The 18,141-nt window shown below is 42.0% G+C and overlaps 1 protein-coding gene across 3 annotated transcripts in view; it reads right to left on the bottom strand.

Annotated features, from left to right (window-relative positions):
• The window catches only part of osbpl7 (oxysterol binding protein like 7), a 51,838-nt gene extending 33,835 nt beyond the window's left edge, over positions 1–18,003 (bottom strand). For 2 of the 3 annotated variants that reach the window (XM_008113435.3, XM_008113437.3), the window contains exon 1: positions 13,677–18,003. The gene's annotated coding sequence lies outside the window, so the exon portion shown is untranslated. Of the gene's footprint in view, positions 1–466; positions 563–13,676 lie in introns of all 3 variants that reach the window. The other variant, XM_008113436.3, reaches the window with a different exon arrangement.
• Between the last annotated feature and the right edge of the window lie 138 nt (positions 18,004–18,141).

Below are 18,141 nucleotides of genomic sequence, written 5' to 3'. Positions count from 1 at the left end.
AAATTCCAAATTTAGCACACCCACACCCCAAAAGTCAGCAACAATCTGGTTATGAACTGACGAACTAAGCAAAGTTGATGCAAACGAAGCTTGTTTGCAAACATAATGGAATGATTTGCGTTATTGGGTTTGCATAAGAAGAAAAGAAGAGGAAGTCCTAACATATATGGAATGTGAGATTTCTGTGGAGTTTAGCAACAAAACCAGGGGTGCAATTGAGACTGTAGGTAAAGGTAAAGGTTTCCCCTTCAAGTCTAGTCGGGTCCAACTCTTAGGGTTGGTGCTCATCTCCATTTCTATGCCAAAAAGCCGGCGTTGTCCGTAAACACCTCCAAGGTCATGTGGCCGGCATGACTGCATGGAGCGCCGTTACCTTCCCGCCGGAGCGGTACCTATTGATCTACTCATATCTGCATATTTTCGAACTGCTAGGTTGGCAGAAGCTGGGGCTAATGACAGAACTCACCCCGCTTTGTGGATTTGAATCGCCATCCTTTCGGTCAGCAAGTTCCGCAACTCAGTAGTTTAACCCGCTGTGCCACTGCAAAGTATCTGTAGTTTCCTTCAAAAAATGAAATTCCATATAAGTTCTGCCTCAATGAAACTGCAATATTTCTCCTGTGTATCTGTGCCTATGTACTTGCTTGTCTCTCTGTCTATCTATCTTCAAGTTGTTGGTCGATTTAGGACAGCCCCATAAATTTTAACAGAGTTTTCTTAGGTAAGGTAAACTCAGAGATGGTTTTACCAATTCCTACCTTCAAAACAAAGTCTAAAGCATCTGGTATTCATTGGAGGTCTCCCTGACTAGGGTTAACCCTGCTTAGGTTCCCAGATCAAACAGGATCTTTAGGGTTTTTAGCCACTGACATTTCCAGAAATACAAGAAGAGGTTGGATTTTTCCTCTGGGGAGAGATACATTCCACATTCTCATTCCCCATGCCAGACAGTCTTTATTTACTACCATCTTCCACGTCTTGTTGGCCTCTCAATGCGCTGGGTTACAAGTTTTATTGTCTCCAGACTTATTGGCCATTGGTCATGAAGTCTAAATTTAAATGCTACAGACCACAGGTAATGAGGATCCATGCCTGGTGAGTCCAGCCAACAGCCAATATTCCCAGACAAAGTATGACTCACCAAAATGAAGACAAGCGACAGGTACTTTATTATGATCTGCAGGATGCAATATACAGCACGGATGCTATAAATATAAAAGGATAACCACATTGCTGTGTGCAAGCATTTTTGATAACATTGACTGAATTTCATTCTCCCACCCCTGCCTGTGATTGGCTGAGTGTGGGGGTCAGCCGGCCATGCCTCCACTCTTAATTGGCCAGGAGGAGAGACTACTGGCTTGCCTCCTAACTGGTATAAACTCTGGTGATGCAGCCAGAAATCCCCACCTTGCCGGGCAGGGAAGCCTGGGGCTGCCCAATCAGCTGTTCAGAGGTGTTTCCCTGGGCAGAAGAAGTTCCCCTGGAAGGCCAGTCCATAATTAAGTTTCTGATCCCAGGACAATGGTCAACCTGGTGTGACAATGATGGGATTATGGAGATGAGGAGTCCCAGATTCAAAGAACAAAAGGTGATGATCTCTGGGTCTGGTCCCAGGCACGGCAGAATAAAGGAGGAGTCCCAAAAATGCCTATTAGTCCATCCAAACAAAGTGCCTCTTTGTTTTGAGTTCTGCTTGGCTGATAATTGGTTCACACTTGGGGCAATCCCAGATCTGGATCAGGAAACTCATTCATCGAAACTGTAAATACACAATGGCCAGGCGTTTCCTGCCCAGGCTGTGCCCTCTGCTTGCAGCACAGTCTGACATTCCTGGAGACAGCCACATCTGGCAGACGTGGAAAAGTCATTGCAGCTTGTCCCTTTATACTGTCTTATACTATATAAAATATTTCATAAAAGAGATAGGGAAGGAAGGTATGGGATATAAGGCAGTCAAAGTGAATCAAGCTAGTCATATTTCATGGAAGGGATTGAAACATTATCCCCTTTTCTGGCTAGTGCCTAGCTCATGCTCACGTGCACAGATATGGATCAGCAGATTATAACTGATGAGTTCCTGATGGTCAACTTTGTCTAAGGATTAATCCTACCTGAAAGGTCTGAGAAATTCCTCTGTGGGTTAAGTGGGAGGTGGTGACCCTAGCACTGTCTCTTGTTAATATATTTTGACATATAGGCATAGACATATAGGAAAAGATGGGGTAGGAAATAAAATATAACATGGGCAGGAGGTTGCAGGGAGGAATACCAAGTAGACATACTGATACATTTTATCAAAGGAGAGAAATAGATACATTTTATCAAAGAGGTCTGCTTCTGCAGACTTGGTTTGTACATGTGCTGGTACGAATCAGCGCATATCTACAGGCTGTTAATAAAAAGAATAAAAATATCTAAAATGTGGGATAGGCTTCTGGGGGTCTGCTGCTGCTGGTCCACCATGGGGGTCACAGAGACCTTGTGGAAAAAGAGGGAAAAGGGCACTTTCATCCAATTTGATATGGGTGTCCCTGACCATTAATCATAAGGGTGGGGGTTCCATGTTTGACAACAGTCATTCTATTTGGAGACGAGCATTTGAACAAACCATTTTTGAACTACAGCTCCCATAATCACTTGACCAGCATAGTTGTAGACCCAAAGTACCTTTCCAATCATTGCTAGTCACGCTAACTAAATATGGAATATAGAATGCAACTCCTGATAAGCCCACCTGCCCCCAACCTTTCTCATATTTCCCATGCGGGGTTAAAAACATAATTCTGTCAGTTTATTATTTTTGGAACAAAGTGTATTTTGTACTATGGTCTTCTTCTTGTTTTCTTTATTTATTTTGAATATTTTAGCATCAAAAACAAATCATGCCTTGCTTAGGAAAAAAAGTATTTTAAAACCATTAATATTAAAATACTTAGTACCGTTTTCATTTTCACAAGCCCAGTTCTGAAGCTTTCATGGGTAAAACACAGAGTTCACTGATGCTTATGCTACCTTGGGGCCACAGTGGTGCAATGAATTCTAACCATTGAACTGTTGAATCTGCTCACCTAAAGGTTGGCGGAGCCTCCGGTGGCCTAGGGGATAAAAGCCTTGTGACTTGAAGGTTGGGTTGCTGACCTGAAGGCTTCCAGGTTCGAATCCCACCCGGGGAGAGCGCAGATGAGCTCCCTCTATCAGCTCCAGCTCCAGCTCCATGCGGGGACATGAGAGAAGCCTCCCACAAGGATGGTAAAACATCAAAAAACATCCGGGCATCCCCTGGGCAACGTCCTTGCAGACGGCCATTTCTCTCACTCCAGAAGCAACTCCGGTTGCTCCTGACACGGGAAAAAAAAACCCTAAAGGTTGGCAGTTTGAGGCTGCAGGTCATGGTGAGCTTCTGCTGTTAGCCCTAATTCCTGCCAACCTAGCTGTTCGAAAACATGCAAATATGAGTAGATCAATACGTACTGCTTCGGCAGGAAGGTAATAAGGCATCCATGCAGCCATGCCGGCAACACGGCCTGGAGGTGTCTACAGACAACAGGCTCCTTGGCTTGGAAATGGAAGAAGAGCCCCTCCCCGTGGCCAGAGTTTAGCACCGCCTCCAGAACACCGGAGATAAAAGGGGAAGCCTTTACCTTTGTTGTGTATTTGTATGTCATTGTTATTTCACTGCATTAAAGGCATTGAATGTTTGCCTATCTGTGTATGTTGTAATCCTCTCTGAGTCCCCTCAGGGACATAGAACGGAATATAAATAAAGTGTATTATTATTGGAATAGACACCCCTTCTTATTTATTAATCATATTAGAGACAATGCCAAAAAGTTAGCAGATTTGCATTTCTTTCCCGATTCTTTACAAAATTTATTTCAATTTTTCCAAAACTATTTCTTGCCTTGTGTCAACCCTGCAGGGTATGGGAATTAAAAATTTCGGGTCACTAGGTTCAAAGCAGTTAACCACCAGTAATTCCATCAGGATTAAGGTCCATGTGGGAACAGTAGGCTAAAGAAGAGCAAGAAAATGTAATTATATGAGAAGAAGAATTGAAAAGCAAGAGAGTTTGGAATGGGTGGATGAAAAATGAATTTTTAAATATTATAAAGCTATGTCCTTTTCCTCTCAAGTGCAAAACAAATGGGTGACTGAAAGTGACATCATGGATGGCATTTTCCAGCTTTGTTCTAGTAAGGTTTTAGTGCAAGCATTAGATAAAAATTGCAGTTAAAAACCACAATAATTAATTTTCTTCCTTCCAACGCAAATGTAATTGAATTGGATTTTTTAGCTTAAGGATGATTAAGTAAGCACATTAATTTTCTGACTGATTTTCCTGTCTCTGCTTTAGCTCAGATCAACCATTTGGATAGCAGCACTACCATTAGGTATAATAAAGAGGCTTCGTTCTTGGATCTACTGTTTCCCCTATCACACTAGAGCTGAAAAGGTAAGCAAAGAGAATGTGCCTGCCTTCTGCAGAATTCTGGGATTTGTAGTTTAGGAAGGGGCTTTTAAAATGCTCAGAGAAGCCCTTAGTCTCACCAAACTACAAAGGAGTCCCCAGTGGTGCAATGGGTTAAACTCTTGTGCCAACAGGACTGTTGACTTGAAGGCTGAGTTGCTGACCTGAAGGTTGCTGGTTCGAATCCAGGGAGAGCACAGATGAGCTCCCTCTGTCAGCTCCAGCTCCCCATGCGGGGAAATGAGAGAAGCCTCCCATAAGGATGGTAAAAACATCAGACATCCAGGCATCCCCTGGGCAATATCCTTGCAGACAGCCAATTCTCTCACATCAGAAATGACTTACAGTTTCTCAAGTCACTCCTGACATAAAAGAAATAAACTACAAGCCCCAGAATTCTGCAGGATGCAGCCACATCCATTCAGATGGGCATTCTCTTTTCTAGTGATTATATCCTGTTAAGGAACAATTTGCCACTGTCAGTTTGAAGCAAAATGCAATTGTCAGCAGAGGACACTGTTTTCTCCGTAACCTTTGGCAACAGAAGGTCTTAGGAAGTGCATCAACGCCGACAGAATGCCTTAGTTGGGTACATACCACTGATAGGTCTGAGATGTTCCAACCAAAGCTTGAAAAAGGTTGCTTTTTAGGATCTCCTCTTCTACTCTTGGCCTCTAACTATACCAGCTAATATTATCTAGAAATTACGGTCTATAATCATTTTCTAGAGTTCCAGTTCTGGCACAATAGGTGTTATGGATGCAGGACCCCAATGGAAGTTTTTAAAAATCTGAGATGACATCTTTCTAAGAATTTCTAGGTCCTCCAGAGTGACTATGGTCAACTTCCAACAAAAATTGACTATAGAATTGTACGGGGGGGGGGGGACTACAAATGCCTAGAGAAGTATTCTCTATAATAATAATAATAATAATAATAATAATAATAATAATAATAATAAGTTTATTTATATCCCGCCTCCATCTCCCCCGAAGGGGACTCGGGGCGGCTTACAGCAAAATCGGATACAAAACAATACAAAATAAAATATGAAACATCAGAGAACAAAACCAGTAATAATATATACACAGCAACCGAAAAAAACCCAAAAAAACCCACAACACGGTATTAAAACATCGAATTAAAAACAATGAGGTTGCAATAGTGGATAATTTCAAGGTGCACATTATAAATTACAGATTTTTTAAATCTATGAATCTCTAGATCCCCCAGTGCAACTCTAATAGTCAATTTCTGGCAGAATAGCCCACTGGAATATCTCACATATCAATCAGCAAAAAGGAAATATAACAGGAATAAGAAGCACGCTGTCCTTCAGATGTTGCACTACAAGTCCCAGCACTCCTAACCATTAACCATGCTGTGAACAATAACATCTGGAGAGCTGCATTGTGCCCATATCTTACCTATAAAATGCTTAGCTACAGTATATACTGTAAACCTCAAACAATGTAACTGCAGCAACAAAAGTGGATGAAAAGAGCTTTTAAAAAAGAAAGATGGCAAATACTGCTGATGATTAATGCAGTCCTTTTAAAGATGGGGGTTATCACTGACCCATGGTTATGTCAAAGCACTGACTTTTGATATGTTGCTGGGCCATACATGTCACAGTTTTTATCTGCAAAATGCTGGATGATATGAGATACATCCCCTTGCTTGCCTCGGTCCTGTTGAGAAATAAATTAGGACTGCAAGAACGCACAGCAGTATCTCCTTTTCTGTAATCGCCACTCATTATAGAGAGGCATACACAAGATAACCTCCTACTGTACTGTAGCCGGAACCTTCCTTCAATACACAAAAAGGTATTTCTGATTGGAGTGATTAAATCTGTAACACATTTTGCTGGAGAAGTTGCTTTTCAGGATAACCACTGCATTTTCATTCTCCGGCCAAAGTCACCCACCAATCAATCAGTGTTCTATGTGTTGTCGAAGGCCTTCATGGCCGGAATCACTGGGTTGCTGTGAGTTTTTTGGGCTGTATGGCCATATTCCAAAAGCATTCTATCCTGACCTTTCACCCCCATATATGGCAGGCATCCTCAGAGGTTGTGAGGTCTGTTGGAAACTAGGCCAGTGGGGTTTATATATCTGTGGAAAGTCCCGGTTGGGAGAAAGAACTTTTGACTGTTTGAGGCAAGTATGAATGTTGCAAATGGCCAGCTTGATTAGTATTTTAGTTATTTATTTATTTATTTATTTATTTATATTCCGCACTTCCCATCCTGAAGGGGATTCAAGGTGAATCACAATGTACATATACATGGCAAACATTCAATGGCATTAGACATACAACATACAGACAGAGACACAGAGGCAATTTACCATTTTCCAGCTTCCATCTTCATGGCTTAATGGCCTTGTAGATTCAAAGCCTGGCTGTTTCTTACCTGAGGGAATCCTTTGTCCAGAAGTGTTAGCTGGCCCTGATTGTTTCTTGTCTGAATGTTGTTCTTTATTTACTGACCCAACCAAGGATTTCCCCTGGAAAGAAACAGCCAAGCTTTGAATCTGCAAGGCCATTAAATGCTAATCAAGCTGGCCTTTTAAAACATTCACACTTGCCTCAGACAGACAAGAGCTCTTTCTCCCAAACTGGACTTTGTACAGATATTTAAACCCCACTGGCCTAATTTCCAGCAGACCTCACAACCTCCGAGGATACCATAGATGGGGGCAAAACAGCAGGAGAGAATGCTTCTGGAACATGGCCATACAGCCCGGAAAACTCACAGCAACCCAATCAATGTTCTGCCACCAATGACCATATTCAATTCTAATTAAACTGGGACTTTTTGTGGGAGCGGGGAATCCCCTAACATTAGAACTGCCCCACGCCAAGATTTCTTTTGTACTTTTGCCACCTTTTGGGGTTTCCCCAAGCCTTTGTCATATACACCCTAGTAACACTCTGGCATTCATTTCAAAAGGCTGGAAACAGAGAAAATGGTTGTTTAGTTCACCAGAAGGTTTTTCAATCTGAAGTGTCTGCTTACACTTGATATTTTTGGATTCTGCACATTAACATCAAGATAGTACAGAAAGAGAATGAAGCACCTGCAATGGGAAAGCCCTGTTCAAGGGACAGCCTCTTTCAAAGGCTTCCAAGCTGCCTACCATCTGTCAGTTCCAAGCACTCAGAGCCAGTCACCTGCCTCGGGTGTTAAAAATAGATTTCGGCTTATTAAACAGCAGCTTTTCATTAAAAGAAAAAAGAACCCCATGCGCACAGTTGTGCCGTAGATACAACAAAGTGACATGTTTCTGAAACTGACTTGAAAGATCAGCTCAAAGGCTTTCTTATTTCCGTCGCCTACCAAGTTATATTCCATATTTCCTGTAAGAAAATAAAGACAGTACACAAGCTTTCTTTTCACTCGCTTTACTTTTGCAACGCTCTGTGAGGTACATTCGGCTAGCAGATAATGATTGATCCATCATCGTATTGCGAGCTTCGTGGTCAAGTGGAAATATGATATAATATTAAAATACATAGCCACATTAGTCTGGAATGTCAGTATGCAAAGGGATCTTGTAGCGGCTTAGGGTGTCCAGAGAAGGGCAACTAAAACAAACAACGGTCTGGAGACCATGTCCTATGAGGAGGGTCTTAAAGAGTTGGGTATGTTTAGCCTTCAGAAGAGAAGGTTGAGAGGAGACATGATAGCCATATATAAATATGTGAAAGGATGTCATAATAATAAGATGTCTTAAGGGTGAGACAGCAAGCTTGTTTTCTGCTGCCCTGGAAACTAGGACTCGGAGCAATAGGTTCAAATTACAGGAAAGGAGATTCCACCTGAATAACTTCCTGACTGTAAAAGCTGTTCAGCATTGGAACTCTCTGCCTCAGAGTGTAGTTGAAGCTCCTTCCTTAGAAGCTTTTAAACAGAAGCTGGATGGCCATCGGTCGGAAGTGATTTGATTGTGCTTTTCCTGGATGGCAGGGGATTGCATTAGATGGCCCATGTTGACCCTTCCAACTCTATTATTCTATGATTCTATCTACCCTGCAAAATGAATGTAGTTCGACACCACTTTAACAGCCTTGGCTCAATGCTATGGGATCAAGAAAGCTGTAGTTTTATAAGGTCTTTAGCCTTCTCTACAAAAGAGTGTTGATGCCTCATAGTTGGTGAGGCATCAACACTCTTTTGTAGAGAAGGCTAAAGACCTTATAAAACTACAGCTTTCTTGATAACTCCCAGAATTATTATTATTATTATTATTATTATTATTATTATTATTATTCACAAAAACACAGTATGATATATGCTGGATTTTGTATCACAAACTGAACACTTCCAAAGATTTTAGGACTGTGTGATGTATTTTCGAATTATGCATGCTGATCCAAGTAAGGTGGCCTTTTGCAATTGACGGATCATGATTTTGTCAATGTTTATTGTTTTCAAATGCCGGCTGAGATTTTTTGGCATGACACCCAGTGTGCCAATTACCACTGGAACCACCTGTACTGGTTTATGCCAGAGCCTATTATTATTATTATTATTATTATTATTATTATTATTATCATCATTATTACTTCATTTCTATCCTGCTTTTCTCCCATGGGTGGGACTTAAAGGGGCGTACAATGTATAAAACCAAATACATCTGCACACAATATATAATCAGCTGAACATCATATACAAATATAAAAATGACCCAATTAAACACATCACATAAAACAGTTAAAACTTACAGCACATACCATTTAAAAGTATCCATAACCTCCATATCATTGACTCATGGCAATGCAAGTGGTCTGGAATATCAGTATGTAAAAGAATCTTGTAGCATCTTATGAGAATAACAGAACCAAGTTGGTAGCCTAAGCTTTCATAAATCTACTTCAGACGCTAAAGTACTACAAAGCTCCATTGAATAACCACAATATTACTTTGACTCTCCAGTTCCAGCACCCCACTGGTGGTCCCATTTAATCTATCCTTCCCCTAATTGGTCTCCTCCAGATTTGTTGGATGAAAACTACTATCATTCCCATGTGTGGACATCAAACTATGGAAGACAGATACAGGCTCTAAAACCACACACAAACATTGCATAACAGGTCATATCTTGTTATGTGTCCCTTCCCCATGCAGTCGGTGATATCTGACCCAGAACTATGTAGGTTCCATTTATAGATTGTATGGCTAATAGCTGCTGGTAGATGTATTCTCTGATAACAGATTCCAATTTACTGAATAGGTCAAGTGTTAACAGACATGAGAAGCCTTTTAGGTATTTAGATCACCCATTAAGACAACATTCCAGAACTTCAGAAATCCGGCTGACATCAAAATGAAATGAAGGAAAGAACTGAAATAGTTGGAAAATTAGTAAGGCACACAATAATAACAAAATAGGTCAATGTGCCTCATATCTGTACAGAAGACAGCTACAATTATGGTTCTTTGGGAATTTTCTGGATTTATAAAATACAGATTCGCAATACTGCTTCATTAAAATGCCTATCAATATTTGCCATAACTAAATAAGTGACACTTCTGGAACTCTAAAATAAATTAGTGGCAGAAGTACTAACAAAACAATGTTAGTTTTCAGGACATCGGATAAGTCCATAGGGAGACACATTGCATTTCATTCCAGGCATATCCCACATTGCCTCTGGAACTGTAAAAGTAACCCAACAGTCCTGAGATTTCCAGTTCCTGGTCTTTGACTCTTTGCCACAAAAATGACCAGTGACATTTTCAGTTCTATCAACAAAAGCGTCATTTTCAAGCCTTGGGAAGTTAATAGAATTGCTGTACTTGGTAACTGGCAAGACTCCATTTAGAATAATAGCACATTCAGTTCTGAGTATTACTGCTCAAGAAAGATATTTGACAGTGTTGGAAAAGGTTCAAAAGAGAGCTACAAGCAAGAGACTGGGGTCTGAATGTTAAACTGTACTAAAGCAGACCAACAACGAGGCATGCTAAGCATTGTTGTATGCCTTCAAGTCGTTTCCAACCTATGGCAACTCTAAATCAAACCTATTACAGGATTTTCTTAGCAAGATTTGTTCAGAAGAAGTTTTCCATTGCCTAATTCTGAGGCTGAGAGAATGGGGATTGTCTCTGTTTAGCCTAAATAATTGTCCATTGAAGCGAGAACATGATGTTGTACACATAAATAGGACCAATACAGAATGGCTTACAAATATTTCTAAAGTGAAACAACACAGTTAGATGAAATGGATTTAAGCTGCAAAGAAACATTTTAAGATCCACACTCCTTCCATCCTCCCTTCCTCTTGTTTTCTTTTTGGAACATCTGATGAAATGACCTGCAGGTCTTGAAAACCTGCCCAGATTTTTGTTCTCTTAACCTCACATCGTATTCCAGATAGCACAGTCCAGCAGTGAGTACCTCCAAGGCTGTAACTAAACAGAGCTACTAGAAAATAAGGTGAAGATATACTGGTAAAAGGATCACAACCTCAAAGTCTGCAGAAGTAATAATGTAACATGTCTTTAGGTTGTTTACTGACTTATAGCAGCCCCATGGTTTATTTTCATAGACAGAGAGCACAGTATGATTTCCTTATCCACTATTTCACTTAACCACATTTCAAGAAATAATTCAACCCCCCTCCCCCCTCAAGTGTTTATAAGCCTCTCTAGGTCCTCCAGTGTGATCCTATGGTTTGCTTCTGGCCCAAGTATAGTCAAAATATAGGATTTGCTATTATTCACAGTTTCAGGTATATACAGGAGGGGTTTTGGTATGTATTCACCACTGATACTGGAGTTGTACTATACTCAAAAGTGGTTGCCTCTGCAGAAGGTGCCTCCATAAATTCAGCTAAAGAGACAAAAGAAAAATTCTTTACAGCAGCAGAATGTAGAATCATAGAATCATGGAGTTGGAAGGGACCTTGTGGGCCATCCAGTCCAACCCACTGTCAAGAACCAGGAAAATTACATTCAAAGCACCCCCAACAGATGACCATCCAGCCTCTGCTTAAAAGCCTCCAAAGAAGGAGCCTCCTCCACACTCTGGGGCAGAGAGTTCCACTGCTGGACAGCTCTCACAGTGAGGAAGTTCTTCCTAATGATTAGATGGAATCTCCTTTCCTGTTTGAAGCTGTTGTTCCATGTCCAAGTCTCCAGGGCAGCGGAAAACAAGCTTGCTCCCTCATCCCTTCAATTGCAGTGCCCAGAATTGGACACAGTATTCCATATGTGGTCTGACCAAGGCAGAATAGAGGGGTAGCATGACTTCCCTTGATCTAGACACTATACCCCTATTTATGCAGGCCAAAATCCCATTGGATTTTTTGCCACCACATCGCATTGTTGACTCATGTGTAACTTGTTATCCATGCAGACTCCAAGAGATTTTTCACACGTACTCCTGTCGAGCATACTTGATAGGAAGAATTCCTAAATTGAATGATCAGCACAGGAAGGGAAGGTAGGAATCTCTTTCCAAAGTTTCCCTCAAACACTGTCGGCAAAGAATGTCATTTCAGGGCCACAAAGTGGAATAAGAGCAGATTCACATATGCGTGTCCATCCCTTGACAACTGGAATACTGAACCTTTACAGAAGCTCAGAATAACAATTTGTATATCGGGGTTGTTGTATGTTTTCCGGGCTGTATGGCCATGTGGGTTTTGCCCACATCTATGGCAGGCATCCTCAGAGGTTGTGAGGTACCTCACAACCTCTGAGGATGGCTGCCATAGATGTGGGCGAAACGTCAGGAGAGAATACTTCTAAAACATGGCCATACAGCCCGGAAAACATACAACAACCCTGTGATCCCGGCCATGAAAGCCTTCGACAACACAATTTGTATATCATCTAATGACCACTGCAATGTATTCCTTTCCCATGGATATAGTTTCAGGTCATCCAAAGTAAGTTCACAAATGTATGGACTCCATGTGTTTTCCATGTATGAATGAATTCCACCCAAACCACAGAGTATCTGTGGCATTTACTCTCCAATAGCTCATTCACACATATAAGCCATTTTTGTTGCACGTGGCAGTCTTGAATATGAATCTGAAAGCCACTCCTTCAGTAATCCCTGTGCAAATTCATTTCAAAAACTGGGTTGTCGGCCATTCATTTATGTCTGGGAAATGCTCCCTTACTGTCCCTAAGAAAATAAAGGAAGGTGCTCCATACAGAGTCTTTCCATTCCCTATATCTCGACCAACTTGGGACCTTTTTGACTCCAAAACTACCCCTGACACTGAGCTACAGCCATTCACCAAGCTGTCAATTTTCCTGCAAGAAGCCACCCTTGACCCCCTCCACCCTCCCTCCCCGGGTGTTTTTAATCCTATTGCAAAAGACCAACCACTTTTCTGCGAATGCTCTGGAACAAGATGCAACCTACTCTTCCGTCAACACTCACCCATAACCCAGATTCCCTTTCTGTGCAACAGGGCAGCCATCCCCCTGTGCCAAGCTGCTTCTACGTCAAAACTTCAGGCTCTCCCATTTCACAGTGTGGCAAAATCCTTCCGATGACCCTTTCCACTCTCTCCCTCTTGGCCACTCATCAAAATCTCCCAGCATTCGGCTACTTCATTGATGCAATGTATATTCCAGTCAACATCCGCTACCTAGTCATTTCTCTTCTCTTTCCCAGAAGCCAAAAATCAATCTTGTTTCCCCTATATATGTTGAAAAGGATGCAGACTTTCCCCATGGGCCTACAATCTCCTGTAAGTGAGATCCCCGATTGCCATGGACATGATGCTTCCCAAATATCCCATGCATCTCATCATCTGCAGATTTATTGCAGATTTATGCCTTATGGCATGCAGAAATAACAGCAGTAATGCTTCTTGATTTCCCTTTTGAATCCTTTATTAGGTGGTGGGGGAGGAGGACACGTTTATCTTGATCATATAATATTTCTACCCATTGGGGGAGAAATCCTTCCTTCCCACCATTCCTATCCTCCCCATTCCTTGCTTCCCACTCCTCCAGATCTCTCCTCTCTCTCTTGACAGGTTGCCACATTTGCCCCATTAAAAATAGAAGATGACAGCTCCTCTTTGCCTTCCCCGTTCTGCCAAGCCGCTGGGGGGAGAGTCGAAAGCAAGGCTCCCTTTTTGTGCTTTTTCTATGGCAAGGGGCACGGATGCCCTCCCCAAACCCACACAGCAAAAGGGTCGGGGGTCTGACAGCTTTCCTTGCGCCTACCTGCGCTGAGATGCGGATCCGGCTCTGCTTGGGTCGCTCTCCTTTTTGCAATCCCTGCAGCAACGGCTGTTGTTGAGGCTGCAAACCGGAACCAGGAAGCAGCTGCTAAACTAAGCCGAGAGGAGGAAAAAAAAGAGAAAGAGAAAAGCCCGCTTGGCTCTCTCCCTCTCGCTGCTCTTCTGGAATTAATCCGATTTGCTTCTCCTTGGCGCTTGACTCGCCATTGCCACCCTGCCTCTTGGAGGACCGGCTCCTGGGTCCTTCCTGAGCATCCCCAGGATGCCAGAAGTTGCCTTTGGATCCCTCCCTGCCCAAGGCAAATCGCCTCCACTCGCCCTGGTATCTATTTGCAACAGACTGCAGGGTGGCGTCTAATTCGTGATCTCCCGCATCCTAACTTGGAAGCCATCCCCATTGTACTAAATGGGGTGCCTTTGGAGTAAAATGTCTAGGGTTGCACAGTTAGCCCTCAGTGCTGTGAATCATAGGGTGCATCTCCAATATGCTGATGATAACGTAGTCTGTGCACATTCAGAAGATGACCTGCAACTTGCAAGCCACTCGAAACATCTTTGCAAAAGCATATGAGAAGCTTGGCTTCTCATTAGAATCATAGAGTTGGAAGAGACCCCATGGGCCATCCAGTCCAGTCGCCTGCCGAGAAGCAGGAAATCGCATTCAAAGCAACCCTGACAGATGGCCATCCAGCTTCTGCTTAAAAGCCTCCAAAGAAGGAGCTTCCACCACACTCTTTGAGCCATGGCAGTTAAAATGGTGTCGAACTACATTCATGTTGCAGGGTAAATAGAATCATAGAATCATAGAGTTAGAAGAGACCACATGGGCCATCTAGTCCAATCCCCTGCCATCCAGGAAAAGCACAATCAAATCACCCCTGACAGATAGCCATCAAGCCTCCAAAGGAGGAGCTTCCACCACACTCCGCAGAGAGAGTTCCACTGCTGAACCACTCTCACAGTGAGGAAGTTCTTCCTAATGTTCAGGTGGAATCTCCTTTCCTGTAGTTTGAAGCTGTTGTTCTGCGTCCTAGTCTCCAGGGCAGCAGAAAACAAGCTTGCTCCCTCCTCCCTATGACTTCCCCTCACATATTTATATATGGCCCTCATCTTGTCTCCTCTCAGCCTTCTCTTCTGCAGGCTAAACATGCCCAGCTCTTTAAGCCGCTCCTCATAGGGCTTGTTCTCCAGACCCTTGATCATTTTAGTCGCCCTCCTCTGGACACCTTCCAGCTTCTCAACATCTCCTTTCAATTGCGGTGCCCAGAATTGGACACAGTACTCCTGGTGTGGTCTGACAAAGGCAGAATAGAGGGGTAGCATGACTTCCCTGGATCTAGACACTCTACTCCTATTTATGCAGGCCAAAATCCCATTGGCATTTTTTGCTGCTGTGTCACATTGTTAGCTCATGTTTAACTTGCTGTCCACAAGGACTCCAAGATCCTTTTCACACGTATTGCTATCGAGCCAGTCGTCCCCCATTCTGTATCTTTGCATTTCATTTTTCCTGCCTAAGTGGAGCATCTTGCATTTGTCCCTGTTGAACTTCATTTTCTTAGTTTCGATCCACCTCTCTAATCCGCTTAAGATCATTTTGAATTCTGTTCCTGGCTTCTGGAGTATTACCTATCCCTCCCATTGAACATAGAGAAAACCAAAATGCCCCTCCAGCAGTCATCAGGCAATCCCTCTGCAATGCCAGGAATACAGCTTAATGGTGTAACATTAGAAAATGTTGACGATTTCCGCCACCTTGGCAGCCACCTCTCCACAAAAGTCAGTACTGATACTGAAATACAACACTGCCTGAGCTCTGCAAGTGCAGCATTTCTCTGAATGAAAGTGTTTGAGGATCGGGACATCCATAGAGATACCAAGCTGCTTGTTTATAAAACGATTCTCCTCCCAACCCTGCTATACGCCTGCGAAACGTAGACTGTCTACAGACGTCACACTCAACTCCTGGAAAGTTTCCATCAGTGTTAACTCCGAAATATCCTGCAAATCTCTTGGGAAAACAGGCGGACTCATGTCAGCATGCTGGAAGAAGCAAAGATCACCCCCACTGAAGTGATGTTCCTATGCCATCAACTCCGCTGGACTGGCCACATTGCCCAAATGCCCGATCACCGCCTTCCAAAGCAGTTGCTATACTCCCAACTAAAGAACTGGAAGCATAATGTTGGTGGACAGGAAAAGAGATTTAAAGATGGGCATAAAGCCAACCTTAAAAACTGTGGCATAGACGTCGAGAAGCGGGAAGACCTGGCTCTTGAGCGCTCTAACTGAAGGTCAGCTGTGACCAGTAGTGCTGCAGAATTCGAAGAGGTACGAATGGAGGAATTAAGGAAGAAATGTGCCCAGAGGAAGGCACATCAAGCCAACCCTGACCGGGATCGCCTTCCATGATTTTGTCATTTTATATAACAGATGCTACTTTACTATGGCATTGTCTATAATAGGACTTTAGCATTTGTGGATATTGATATTGAGAAGGCTCCTGAAACCAAAACCAGTGGAGTCTATAACAAAACGTTGCAGTTTATAGAGCCACCTTGTAATAGCATTCTTGTTCATGGTGTCATATGACAAAACACATCTACCAACATTTAACTAAAGGAAACTGGGATTTGTGTAGCCAAGCAAGGTTAAAGTGTAGCGAACATTACACTATGTAACACAATTTTTGTTTCTGGGTTAGAAATGTTATTTCCTAATTGGTTCTATCATAAAAACATGAAAAATTGCAATGTTTTTGCAGAACATCATGCTATAGTTTTTTAATGAGTATCTTATGGAGTGTCAACCAATTCGACAGTTTCTGGCAGCTACAAAAACAAAGTTTCTGGGGTATAACAGCTACTTTCAAAGTAAATATCTCACAATGAAACAGGAAATAACACTTTCAATCCAGAAACTTGTTTTTTCAAGTTTTGTTACACAACGTTATTAATGTGGAAGAACACACAAGCTAGGAGAGCTTGTAGCAGTTTGCTTTTGCTCGAGTATAATAGGAAATGCAAGTTTCTGCCTTCTCTCCCCTCTGCTCAGTCATTTAAACTGAAATTATTGCTGCATTTTGAACTCAGTTTGCAGCAAGTGAGGAGGCAGAGAGTAAGAGAAAGTGAGGTATTTTAAAAACAGGGGAAAAGGTGGGATGACAGAGAATGAATCAGAGCTGCCCTTGTCAAATTAGAAGGCAAGTCAAAATACTTAACTCCATCCAACCACTACTACATCTTTTGAGATTAATGTTTCATAAACAGCAGTTGGGAGGAAGGAGCACACAGTACTTCTAATCCACAACTTCATAAACCATTGAATGATAATTTTTTAAGTGCAAGCCACTAAGCAACTTTGGCTCTCTTGCTAAAATGCAAGAGGGTCAAAACAAGAACTGCTTTTATCTGTATGAGGGATGGGGAACATTTGGCACTCCAGATTTTTTTGTTACAACTCTCAACTTCACCCAGCATAGCTAACAATCAGGGATAATGGAATGCAGCCTTTATGGAAATATAGAGAGGACAAAGTGTTCCACAGCCTTGATGTATTTGGCTACAACTTGATCTTAGAAGAGATGCCTTTTTACCTTATTTGCATATGCTGTCTTTTGTGATCCATAGTCATAATTGTTTTGATTAGACTAAGAGTTTCTATCCCAGAAGTAATAACATCCTCTGTCTCTACAACATGTTTGTAGTGTTTATCTGAGTAGCATAAATGTGTGTTGTTCTGAAAGATAGGTACGAATGAGGGTATGTTTGCCTATCATATACAAAGTCCCTTTGTTTCTCCATTGAATAATCACAACCACTTCAAATACACTTTGGATTACCCAGAAAGTTCAGAGCATACTGTTATAAAATCTTGCTTTTCACTATATTACACAAGACAGATTGTTAGAAAAAAATAAATAAACGTCTTGCTTCATGCATAATAAAGCTACAGCTTTTGCTACGTCATTTGATTCAATGACCAGTTGGGGGACCCCAAAAAGAATAGGGATGGGGTTATTTTTGTGGCCATGAAAGATCTCTAAACATTATTTTGTTCTGAAATGACCTCCAGGGAGTATGGAGAACATTTCTACTAGAAGCAGAGATCCAATTGCCCAATTTAATCCAAGGAAATTGTAGCCCAAACAAATAATTTCACCAAATTTTGCCCGTCTCCACCTAATCATGACCACTTTTGCATCTTTCTTCTATTCCGCGATGTAGCTCATGTTTCTGGATCTGTTTGACAGTACCTTTCCCCTAACTGGAGAGGAGGTTTGCCAGGTGGCAACAATTTCTATTTTAAGAACTAAAGTCACATTAATTCTTGCATGTTCATTTTTTTAAATTAACAAACTATATACAGAACTGGGTTGCAGAATTATTATTTGGTTTAGGAGAGGCAGCCATCTTATTTCCTGAATACCAGTTCTCCAGCACAAAAAT

This window comes from Anolis carolinensis, chromosome 6 (genome assembly GCF_035594765.1).
Source record: "Anolis carolinensis isolate JA03-04 chromosome 6, rAnoCar3.1.pri, whole genome shotgun sequence".
Lineage (NCBI taxonomy): Eukaryota > Metazoa > Chordata > Lepidosauria > Squamata > Dactyloidae > Anolis > Anolis carolinensis.
Note: the sequence above shows the minus strand (reverse complement) of the source record. Positions and strands in the feature narration are given on the sequence as shown.